This window comes from Nematolebias whitei, chromosome 1 (assembly GCF_014905685.2).
Source record: "Nematolebias whitei isolate Nwh7 chromosome 1, NemWhi1, whole genome shotgun sequence".
NCBI lineage: Eukaryota > Metazoa > Chordata > Actinopteri > Cyprinodontiformes > Rivulidae > Nematolebias > Nematolebias whitei.
The window spans coordinates 39,072,028-39,084,557 of NC_056498.1; the positions used below are offsets into that span (position 1 = coordinate 39,072,028).

Here is a 12,530-nt window from a genome sequence, read left to right on the forward strand (position 1 = left end):
ACAGAGTCCACAATACTGCAGATGCTGCACCAGTCCATCTGTCAATCTCACACTCCCTTCTGCCCTCGCTGTGAACAAAACCCCAAGAAACTTGAACTTCATTTGAGGTAGATCCTCGACCTGACGAGAGCAATCCACTTTTTTCCAGCTGATTTACTGACAGATTCAATTATTCAACAAAAACAGAATGTATAAAAACTACGTCCACCCCTGATTGTGCAGCTTGTAGGACCTCGGTAAGGGTCTGTCTCACTTGGTTGTGGAGAATTTTTGGCCCATTCTTCTTTTCAATGTTGCTTCAGCTTTTTGATGTTTGAGGACAATTTGTCTCTGCTCAGCTCTCTGAAGGTCCAATCAGTGTTTCAGTGAGACTGAGGTTCTGGACCTTGTGTCTTTGCAGCACTGAGTCTTGTTTTCTTTTTTGAGCCTTTCTATTGTAGATAAGTTGCTGTGTTTGGTATTTTGACACAGTTTGGTCCAAGCTTCAGCTGTAGATGGTTTTGAGATTGAGTTTTCCTCATGATGGCACAGTTTTTGGAGCTGTCGCCTCTTGGCGATGATGTTGCCGGATTGAATCCCGGCCCGGGACCTTCTTTGATGGAGTTTGCATGTTCTCTCTGTGTTGGTTTTCTTAAGGCACCAAAAAGATTCATATTAGGCTAATTGATAACTCTTAATTGTCTTTAAATGAGAGCGTAAATAGTTGTCTAATTTGTCTCTGTGTCCCTGTGATGGACTTGAGACCTGATCAAGGTGTCCCCCCATCTCTTACTTAGTAACCGCTGAACGTGGACACCAGCAAACCAGAAAAGTGGGTAAACATAAGTGATGGATGAGTTTTCTTAAACAGTGGCTTTATCTTTGCCACTCTACCATAAAGCTCAGACTGATGAAGAACTCTGGCAACAGTGTTTGTATGCTCAGTCTCTCCCATCTCACCCACTGAAGCTTGTACCTCCTTCAGAATGGTCACAGGTGTCTTGGTGGCCTCTCTCACCATCTTCCTTGCACTGTCACTCAGTATGTGAGGGCAGACTGCTCTTGGTAGATTAACACATGTCCCATATTCCTTCCATTTCATGATGAAGGATTTAACAGATCACAAACATGCATGTTAGTCTCATTGGTAACTCTAAATTGTCCCTAGGTGAGAGTGAGTGAGTGAATGGTCGTTTGTCTCGTTTGTCTATATGTCCCTGTGAAAGACTTGCGACCTATCCAGGGTGTCCCTGCCACTCGCACAGTGACGGCTGGATATGGGAACCAGTCATCCCATGACCCGAAAAGGAAGAAGCAGATAAAGATAACGGATGTATTTAACAGAACCTCAGGGATGTTTAGGACCTTGGAAATCCTTCTGTAACCATCCCTTGACATAATTTTCAATAATCTTTTCTCCAAGTTGAATTAGGACAGTCACTTGAAAGTGGGTGGATATTTATGCACTTATTTTACATTACATATATTTGTGTCCCCCGTCGTGGAGCGAAGAGGAGACTTTGGAATGCTGTCTGTTCACCTGGTCCATCTTCTGAGCTGGATAACTTAAAAATAAGTGAGGTACCGACTTCCAGTTTATTTGGCTGCATCTAGGTGTAAGAAAGTTCACCATGAAAGGTGGGTTGCCATTGTACAATTAAAGATGGCCACCAGTGTTTCCCCAAGGTCACTTGCCTTGGCAGGGCACTCATCTCTTCCATGATTTTTGTTGACTGGGTGTGAAGGGTGAGCTGGAGACGGAAACACGTCTGTGTTGTGCTGTTTGTGTCAGCACGGCTCAGCGAGAGGGAAACCTGTAGTTTTTAGCTCGCGCATTTGTATTGCGTGCCTTTAGCTTAGTGCTATGGCAGTGCCATCTGTTGTCGACCGGCGGGAAGAGAAGGGCAGTTTGGTAGGCAGGGCGCTCGCTTCTGTTGACAGGGCAGGGTGCCCTTCTTAGATAATGGTAGAGGAAACACTGATATGTAAATCGGCCAACCCTTTCAATTGGAGAAACTGTGCTTGGTAGATTTTATATCACTTAAAAGTATAATTTCCTCAAATAACTGGGGTGGCCGAAGATTTATCTATGATAGCCAAGGCCATCATTCCCATCAACATTGGGTAAAATTGTTCCCTCCACTCACCAGGATCCATCACCTGCACTCCGTCGGACGGCAAAAGAAAAGGGAAAAACTACCTCTGTTTTTCTCACAGCGTAACTCCTACCCACTTGAATGTCTTGCACCAAAAGCATTCAGGTTTACTTGCATTCCCAGTTCATTTCCAGTCCAGAACAACACTACAAACATCTATCCAAATCCCTCAGTGACGGGGTCATCGGCGTCCTGCTTGCCAAGCTGGAATTACTCTGTAGAAATTTTTCACTTTGACATTGAAGGTTTGTTTTTTATTTTTTTCTGGGGGAAAAAAAACAGGCATTTTATAATGACCACGATTGATTTATGACAGCAGTAAAAGCATAAAACATCTAAGGGGGTGGAAACTTTTTATAGGCACTTTATGTAACGATACCAAGGAGAGGTGAGAACTAACCGTTAGACCTCCGGTTTACACTCGTCTGATTTTTGTCTCCTCAAACACTGACCGTCTGCTGCACCTCCTGAGCTCTTCCAATGTGTCCAACGTCCTGTCCTCTCGTTCAGTGAAGCTGACGGCTCAGATTCTGAGAGTAATAAAGCGGTTTGAGATAACGCCGCAACAAAACAATTGCTGCTCTAAATATGTGCGTAAATATCTGGATTTATGAGTTCGGGCTTGTGTGGGAGACACGACACAGGAGTGTTTGTTTCTCTGCCTTGTTGTCCACTTCCTGTCCTGTCTGTGGCCGGCCTTATCGGCCTGACGGTGGGTCAGGCGGTGGTCAGCTGTTCAGCAACCTGATCGGATGGTGTGAGGGGAAGTTCGGACCGATGGTCAAGTAGCGGTCAGGAACTGGGTCGGTTTATGGGGTCGAAGTGCTCCAAGCTCACAACAAACACAACCTGAACTCTGTTTAACATTTATGAAACGCTTCAACACCTAAAAATCAAACGTAGGTTCTGAGTTTTGCTTCGCCAACTCCCTTCATTAGGTATAAATGTTCATCCGCACACGTTCGGTGACCGCGCGGTGACCGGGTCGGGTCATTGTTCTGCCTTATCAGTCCTGACCTCCCCGTCAGTCTCCTCGATACGATCCGCTCCTACACCCCTTCCTGTGTGCGGTCATCTCATGGTCAAACCAAAGAGTGTCAACCTTCAAAGCACTCTCACCTTTAAACTGCTTCCTGTTTTGGGCTCTTCAGAGGAGAGCTGCTGGGACGGTGTGAAGCGCTGACGTCGTGCAAATTGGATCCTTCACGCCTGTTGGGTAATTGTTTGAAGGGAAGTTTGGAGCCGCGGAGATGTCTGAAGCTTTACTAACTGTGTGCACGTGTGGGAATTTATCGGCAAATATTGAAGCAGGTTTAAATTATCAATATTATGTTTAGGGTAGTTTTTATACGACTTTTTGAGGTCCTAATTGTTAATTTTAGATCTGCTTTTATAGTTGAATCTGTGGCCAAGAACAACGCAGACTGTTTGAAACTTGTACTTTTTGAAAAACAGTTTTGCTTTTAGACCTTTAAAGCAAATACATATATACATTTTTGTGAGTCGGCTGTGGCTGAGGGGTTAGAGCAGTTGAATCCCCAACTCTCGCATTGGAGGACGATTCCACCAGCAGTCATATGTTAAAGTGTCCCTGGGCGAGACGGTGAACCCCTCATTGCCTCCGCTATGTGTCCCATCGGTGTATGAATGTGATAAAGCTCTGATTAGTCTTTGTAGAGATCTAGTATAGAGCTGTATGAATGGGTAAATGAGGGCACAGATTGTGTTGTAAAGTGCTTTGAGTGTCTTAATAAGACAGAAAGATGATATACAAGTACAGTCCATTTACCATTTAAATCCTAACTCTCGTTTAGTCTCTGTTAGTTAAAAGTTGACCCATGTCCAATTCAAATTATGTAGTATTGAATAAAAAATTAAACTTTCCAAGGCCTGCCGTGTTTCATACTAATCGTAAACTAAGATCCTTTGAGCAAAAATCACATAAAATGATAAAAACATCAAAGATATGGCCAATCAATACCTCGAGTCATGTACTGAGTAAATAACTGCTACAAACACACATAATTTTATCTACATTTTTTGTAAAATTAAGCTATAGACGTTTTTGTGTTTTTAAAGCTCAGTCGTCTGGTGACCATGTCGAATTGTGTTGGCTTCAGATGTTAATGAGTTGTAGATCTACATCCAGTGATTAAATGGTTAATGGACTGTATTTATATAGGACCTTTCTATCTAATCAATACAAGCGCTTTACAACATAATCTGTGCCCTCATTTACCTCCACATATATTCATACAGCACTCTGCTACATCTCTACAAAGATGATCTGAATCTGTAGAGACCAATCAGTAGATCACATTCATACAATAATGGGACACACATCGGAGGCAATGAGGGGTTCAGTGTCTTGCCCAGGGGCACTTCAACATGTGACTGCTGGTGGAATCAAACCCCCAACTCTCCCATTGGAGGACGTCCGTTCTAACCACTCAGCCACAGCCGCCCCTTTTACTGCTACTTTTATTTGTAGAAGTTTTAAGTAAAATTTGTCATGTGGCTATAAATTTCCAGGGTATTGTGTACTTCTACCACTACGAGACAAATGATCAAGAGACAATGATGTCCCCATGGAGAGATTTTAATGTTTAAAGTTTTCAAGATGAGTGATTTCTAGACTGTAATTGAACAGGGAATAAAGTAAACCTTAATGTTTTTGGTGCAAGATATTCCAGTGGGTAGGAGTTGTCCTGTGTAGAAGAACGGATGTGGAGTGACGGGTCCTGGCGAGTGTTGGGAGCAATTTTATCCATTAGGTGCAAAGGTGGAGCCACGGGGTGGCCATGACCACCACTGACCAATCTTTTTGCCATCCCAATCATTTCTGGAAACTATCCTTTGAAGTAATGCAAAAACTAGAAATTCTAGTTTCCTAAAATGGTGGCAGTCATCAGGGGTGGTCATCTTGGATTTAGACATGGCAATCCATTTGTGAAAAGTGACCTTTCCTATGCCACACACCAAAATGGAAGACGGTACCTCACTTATATGTCAAGTTATCCTGCACTAGATGAAACAGACATATGAAGAGGGTTTTTCCAAGTCCAAATTTGCCAGAACTTGGATGGTCTTTGCCGGGTCTAAACGAGGTCCTCGAGCACCTATTAAGGAAAGCGTTGCGCTGTAAATAACTCGTGATAGAGCGTAATAGGTCTTTGATGGTTGTGAGCGTGAGCAAAGCTTCCACAGCAAGGTCTTAGTGGTTTAGCATTGCGGTGTTGGAGGATTCGTTACCTGGGAAATGTGCACTCTGTGGTTTGATTGTGGAGAAATCAAAGTAGGCCGGCTTCACTCCAATAAACCATGAGAAACTAGCACAGCCTTCCAGTAGCAGTAGCGTCATGCTAATTATGTAGCTGCATCCTGACACTTGAGTGATGTAGGGTGCAGGAGAGCGTCTTGAAGGCAGGGAAAACAGCCGGATAGATGTTTTGGAGGGAAGTAAGAAAGCAGAAGCATCGCCATTACCTTCACACTCAATGTTTTCTTAAATATTTGTGGTCCCGCCACGTTGTAATGAGCCGTTACAGCCACGGAAGGTGCCGCCTGTGTGAACTTACACACTTTCTTTGGGGGGAGGAAAGCAAAACACGTTCTACTAATCTGAAACTCCTCTAAAATCTCAAGATTGGACGAACCCAAACTGAACTCCCGACCAGGAATTAACCTCTGGAACAAGTTGGAAGCCAAATTGACTTTAAAAAGTCAAGCCGAGGTCGAGTTGACCTTTTTTTTTAAGAAGTGCCCGAGTCTAAATGGAGCTCAGAGTTCTGCTAAAAGCTGCTGTTTTTCCAGCCCAGTTTGTTTTGGAGGGTTCTGTCTTTATTTGCTTTATCGGCGTGCAGAGCAGCTCCCAGCAGGCCCCTCTGACTTCAGCCTGCCCTCATTTAACGCCCCGATCCTCCTTCCTCCTCCGTAACATCTAGTTACCCTCCGCCTGACCTCCCTCTCCTCTCTCCGTAATATTTCCACAATCATTCTTTTTGAGCTCTTCTCGTTCTTTTCTCGCTCCGTCTGCGCAGCGTCTAATTGACAACGGAGACCTCTGGTTGAACTACCGGCTCTCGTTTTGCTTTTTTTACACTTTTTTTTTTTTAGCGTTTCTTTTTTTTAAATCACATTTCAGGTAGCGGGATTAAAGTCACTGGTGCAAAAACGAGCAAAGAAAAGTAGATCATAGAGAAATAACGGAACAGACGGAAAATAAAAACAAACGCCTCCGTCGTGCTTTTGGTGGAGAACGAAAAACAACTTGAAGGCCTCAGACGGACCACCTGAGGGGTCCAGATGAACTTCAAGAGGTTTGAAGTGGATTAGTGCAAACAGGAGCTTGATCGAAGAAGACCGCTCAGGTGGACCTTGGGGTCGATATAAGCAGGTGAAGTAAGAAGCGATGGTTGTTAGAAGTCCTGCTTCAGAGGTTTAGACCAGATGGTAGCAGGACAAACGTGTTGGGCCAAACAGGAGTTCAGAAACTTGGTCTTGGAGATGAAGCATGAAAACGGTTTCTGACAGATGGAAGTCCACGTGGCAGCTTCTCGACTAAAAATAACTCTAATGTAAAATAAACAAGCGGTACGCCGAAAACGCCCGTCGCTGATTTGAATAGTAAATGTTTAGTTTTCCAAATGCGTTTTGAGGGTTTTTTTAGACTGGATTTTAGTCTGGCAACCCAACCCGTGAGTTATCCAGCTCACGTTCAACCTTTATTTATACAGGTTAGTCCCATTGAGCCTCGGGGACTCATTTACAAGAGAGACCTGAAAATGGTTTTTTATATACACGGTTCGTTTTCGGTACAAAAAAAGACAAAATAAACTTACAAAATGTTTATTTTTTAAATATGCCAAGTAAACAATACGTTTGTATAAAAATAAATAAAAGCGACCCATCTGGATGATATTTTAAATAAACGGCACTCTTTACAATAAATAAATATACTAACAATAATAAAAACTTAATACAACAGAACCAGAACAAGCAGCAGCAACAGTTTACAATCCAACTAATAAAGTTTTAAGTTTTTGTCCAAAAAGACAAACTTGTCCACATCTTCTGCCAAAAGCTCAGATGTAGTTGCAGCGACATCATCTCCAGCGGTGGAGGAAACTTCTCACCAGCAGCAGGAATAAAGTTGCCGTGTGGCCTCATCGTTACTCAGAACCTCTTGGACCTGCTGCCACAGACTGGAAATAAAACATTATTAAGATTATAACTTTAAATAAAAGTTAATTAGATAATAATAAAATATCAATACCTCTTCTTGAACGGTTGCTATGCAGGTGGTTGAATCTCTCGGTCATCATCATCATCATCAGGACTTTAATCTGGTCCAGGACTTGTTGCCGATCAGTTTTATCTTTTTCATAAAGTGCTGCTACAACTCTTTGGATGAAGTGTTGACGTGATGTCGTGGCGGAGCTCAAGAACTTTAAAGCCGGCGCATCAACAACACGTAGCTCCAGAGTTTTAAAACCTCCTACATCTGGTGTTATTGATCTGGACCGATCTGAATTACCTGATAACGGTTGTTTAAATGCTGCCGTCGCTCTTTGCAACAAGCTGCTGGAAGAGACGTTCACGTTCGGATGACGTCGTTTCGAGCGCGTTAACAAGTTGGACGCGTTGCTGCGGCAGATCTCCGTGAAACGACGTCGACGCGCGGCTTTGGATTTGTTCGCTTGTCTTTTAACAAGGAAGACGTGATGTTCCCAAACAGGAGACCGCAACGACATGCTAACGCTAGCGTGCTACAAGAGCGCCGTGCTGAAACACGCTTAAAAATTTTTAGTTCCGCGGCGCAAAATCTCTCGTTAATAAAATTTAATGAGTGAAAAAAATAACCGAAACGGTTCAATACACCCACGTGTACCGTTACACTCCTAATAAATGTATATATATATATATATATATATATATATCTCATATACACACATAAGATAAAATAGAGCTTTATTGATCTCGCAGGAAATTGTTGTGCCAGAGTTTCAGCACAACGGAACGTACACAAGGAATCACACAAGATATAAAACAACAGAGAATATAAAAGTACAAACAATTAAGGTCTAAAACAGGCCAGGTGTGGACAGAAACATTAAAATGTTTATCGTAGTATTAAAGCTGGACAATAATTCACTATCAGTATATATCACGATATACTTTTATTCAACAATGATATGAGTTTTAAGCACATTTTCGATATTTCGATATACATTAGGCTACGATTAGAGTTTCACTGACGCATTTCTTTTTCTGTTCAGGTTGAAGCGGCTGCTTCAGTTTCAACACGAACAGAAAAAGCCGTGACACAATTACGCAGTGGTGCTGTACGCCCCCCCCCCCCCCCACACACACACACACACACACACAGCTCGAGTCCAGAAGGAGTTAGCGTTAGCAGGCTAGGCTAGGATAACCTCCAAGCTTTAAAATGAGTGCCCATGACCGTCAGAATGTGACCGAACAAGCGAAGAGAAAGCAGATGACGTCACTGATGAGAGAGGAAAGACAATTCGGCGGTGTGCACGTGTTTCGGCTAAGATCAGATAAACTACAGGTTTCAGTCAGTGTGCTGCAAAATGTGCCACAGACGTTTGCTGCACGTTAAAGTTGTTGTTTAAAGTGAAAACTATTAATGTTGACAAAGTTGAGTTTAATGTTTGATGGTGATTTCAAATTTCTTTGAAGGCTAAATACAAATGAAAGGTGAACATGAATTTATTTGCACAGTTTGTACAGTTTTTCTGAGGCTTTTATATTTATATCGTTACCGAATGAAATTAAGAAATATGTCGTGATAAAAGTTTTGGTCATATCCTCCAGCGTCTTTTATTGTCCTGTGTAGAAAGGGGGAGGAGGTGAAAAGTCTGATTGCCACATAACTAAATGGTAAATGGGGGGGGGGGGGTGCAGAGGTTATAGAATGTGGATCTGTGCAGGTCGCTGGTTCAACTCCCTGAACAGACACCAAAATGTGTGTGGGGATGGTGACACACCCACATTTGCTCCGATCTGAGCCCCTAAGCAAGGCCCTTACCCCCACCATCTGCTCCCCTGGGCGCCCTGGATTGCAGCTCTCTGCTCCACACAGAGGGCTGTGGTAGCTCGGTGTCTGTGGTTGCGTCACGAAGGACATCCAGCGTAAAAACATTTGCCACGTCTTTGTGCGAATTAGTTTGTTGTGGAGACCTCTGAAGGGAGAGGCCAAAAGAAGAAAAACCATTAATGGTGAGTGGTCTGTACTTATACAGCTCCTTTAATATGTTATCAAGACACTCGAAGCTCTTTACAACAATCTGTGCCTCAGTTACCTCCACACACTCATACAGATCTCTACTAGATCTCTACTAGATCTCTACAAAGACTAATCAGAGCTTTAGCACATTCAAACACCGATGGGACACATCTGAGGCAATGATGGGTTCAGTGTCTTGCCCAGGGACACTTCAGCATGTGACTGCTGGTGGAATTGAACCCCCAACTCTACCATTGGTGGGCAGCTGCTCTAACAGCCACAGCTGCCCCGTTTATGATGGCATCCATCTTGGATTTTGATGCGGCAACCTAATTTTCATAAGGAACCTTTTTCGCGCCCACGTAAAGTTTTAGAAATGGGTCTTTTCTGGTTAGTGAGTTCTCGGTTTATAAACTGGGGACGACTCTCAGCTTCCACCACACCAAGTCTGAGCTCAGCGTCTGTTAGACTGAGTTAAAACCATTTTGGTGTTGGCGCATGTCGACTGGCTGTCGGTAATGGGTGGCTAGATCCGTCATCCAAGACACGAAAGTAAAATGAATCTGTTTATCTACTTCTGTTCCTGAAATTAACGGCAGTAAGTACCGTAAAGCTGAAACCGTCACCAGTTGAAGTTGCGTTCATGAACACCGCCAGCAGAACTGCTGCTCAGCTGACCTTTGACCTCTCTGTCTGGGAACAAAGGATAGCTTCCCTCTGTTCCTCGGTCGTGTGCGATGCCCAGATCCACCTCGAGCTGCACGCGCACGCCGACTCCCGGCGGGTTCGTAAAAACGCTCGTTCTGTGCCGTCGCTGGCGGCGGTGGAGATCAGGCAGCCGGCACATGAACAAAGATGGAAGCGTTTGGTTTTGATTTTCCTCCGGGCCGTCCAGTGAGAATGTAAATGTAGTTCCCCGTTGCAGAGGGGTAGACACGCGAGCCTGCCTCGTTCCGTTCATAGCCGGTGACGCAGCGGCGCTGTTCCACTGAGCTCGGTCGGAGCCTTTCCTGCGCCAACGATGCCAAGCTGTAAACAAACGTTGCAGCCACAGATCAGAAACAGGAGATGGGAAATGAAGCGAGCCGGAGAGGAATCCCTGGGAGACGGCAGCAGCCCGAGCGTCACCTGATAACCTCTCAGCACGACCGCTGACCTCCTGACTCCGGGGTTAAGTGTGAAGTGTCTCCCTGCAGCGCGTCACGTCGGCTTCTGTTCCCGATGAGACGAAACACGTCGCCTTCCAACTGGAGGGGCCGTGGGGGCTTCACAATCACTTCTACAGAAACCCCCCAAGAAATAATGAGATGCACATCTATGTAGAAACCTTTTGGAGTCGACCCAATTCAAGATGGCCGCCACAGCCACCTAACCTGTCGAACAATAAGAAAACGAGCGTTCTTTGAAACAGTAAGTGTCATATTGACGCATTTTATTGCAGATGTTTTGATCAAATGTTAAAAATATGAAGAGCCGTTTGTTCCAGGATCTGTTAGCAGTTGGTTTATGATGTGAACGACTGTCGGCTACTACCACCCCAAGTTTTAGATCATTATCTGTAAAATTCACTGACTTCTAGCCGGTATTGTTTGCTAAGGTCAGGTGGGTGTGGCAGCCATATTGAATTGGGTCAACTCTAAAAAGGAATCTGTTTTCGATCAACTTTATTATTTTGTGTTTCACTGGAATCCATTCAGATATTTTGCTAACACACACACCGGGTTGATTCCTATGGTTAAAACCAAGGTTTTAAACCGATTTTAGGCAATGTGTTGTGTTTTAGGGACTATGCTCAGCTACTACCACACCAAATTATAGCTAGTCAAAGTACTATAAATTTAAAGCCACATTACTATAGTTCATAATTTCTTATCTGGCAACCCAACTGACATGGAAACTACAGCGTTTTTGTGTAAACCTGCTCGTTTTTTTTATTACCCCCAATAAACGTTGGGGGGAAAAAAAATACTAAAGTTTCCAGAGGTCGTTCTCTTGTAAGCGAGGCCTTATAGATCACTTTGACTTGGTCGTTTTAAAAGTGGCTTGCAGGCTGAAAACGTGTGGAACCGCTGCTCTAGTGGCTACGTTCTGAATGTTTTGTTAAAATCTATTCAGTGACAAATGAAATGCAACTAACTTTATAATTTCACAGATATTGAGCTACAGTTTGGTGTGGTAGTAGCTGAGAGTCGCTCACCAAAAATGCCCACACTGCCCCACAATGTGGTGAGAATGACGATATTAAAGATACATCAAAATACAGAGTGAAAATATTCTTGGTCTGGATAAAGATTCAATTTTACAGTTTTAATGACTGAAAGCTCAAATTCTGCCGGTGGCAGGATCAGGACGAAGTGAAACTGACCAGATCGTTTTTAAAAAATTATCGTATTTGCAGTAAACCTGTTTATAAAACGCCTTTTTTTAACCAAATATTTTGTTTGTGAATGAATGTAAGGTTGAAATGCATCAGAAAATCAGTTTGTCCTTCGTTGCATAACAAAGAGGGGACTTGAAAGGACCCTGGATGGATGGGTGGATGGATGGATGGATGGATGGATGGATGGATGGATGGATGGATGGATGGATGGATAGGTGGGTGGGTGGGTGGCTGGTTGGTCAGGTGGATAGGTGGGTGTTTTTGTGGATGGATGGATGGATGAGTGGTTGGACGGATGGGTGGTTGGGTGGATGGATGGATGGATGGATGGATGGATGGATGAATGTTAGATGGATGAGTGGTTGGATGGATGGGTGGTTGGGGAGATGGATAGGTGTGTGTGTTGGTGGATGGATGGATAGGTGGTTGGATGATTAGCTGGATGGATAGGTGGGTGGTTGGTTGGATAGGTGGTTGGATGGATGGATGGATGGATAGATAAATAGGTGGTTGGATGATAGATGATGGATGATTAGATGGATGGATGGCTGGTTGGTTGGTTGGATGGATGTTTGGTTGGATGATAAATGGATGATGGATGGCTGGTTGGATAGATGGGTGGTTGGTTGGATGGATGTGAGCTGGATCATTTCGACCACACCTACAGTTAAAGGAACCTGTGCTTTCTAGTTCTTATTTAAAAGTAGTTTCCTCACATGATCACAGATTAATCTACACTCAGATGATCACAGATTAATCTACA

The 12,530-nt window shown here is 43.7% G+C and overlaps 1 protein-coding gene across 1 annotated transcript in view; it reads left to right on the forward strand.

Annotated features, from left to right (window-relative positions):
• LOC119412088 (exocyst complex component 6B) overlaps window positions 1-12,530 on the forward strand; it is a gene marked incomplete at its 3' end in the record, with an annotated part of 55,519 nt that overhangs the window by 33,718 nt on the left and 9,271 nt on the right.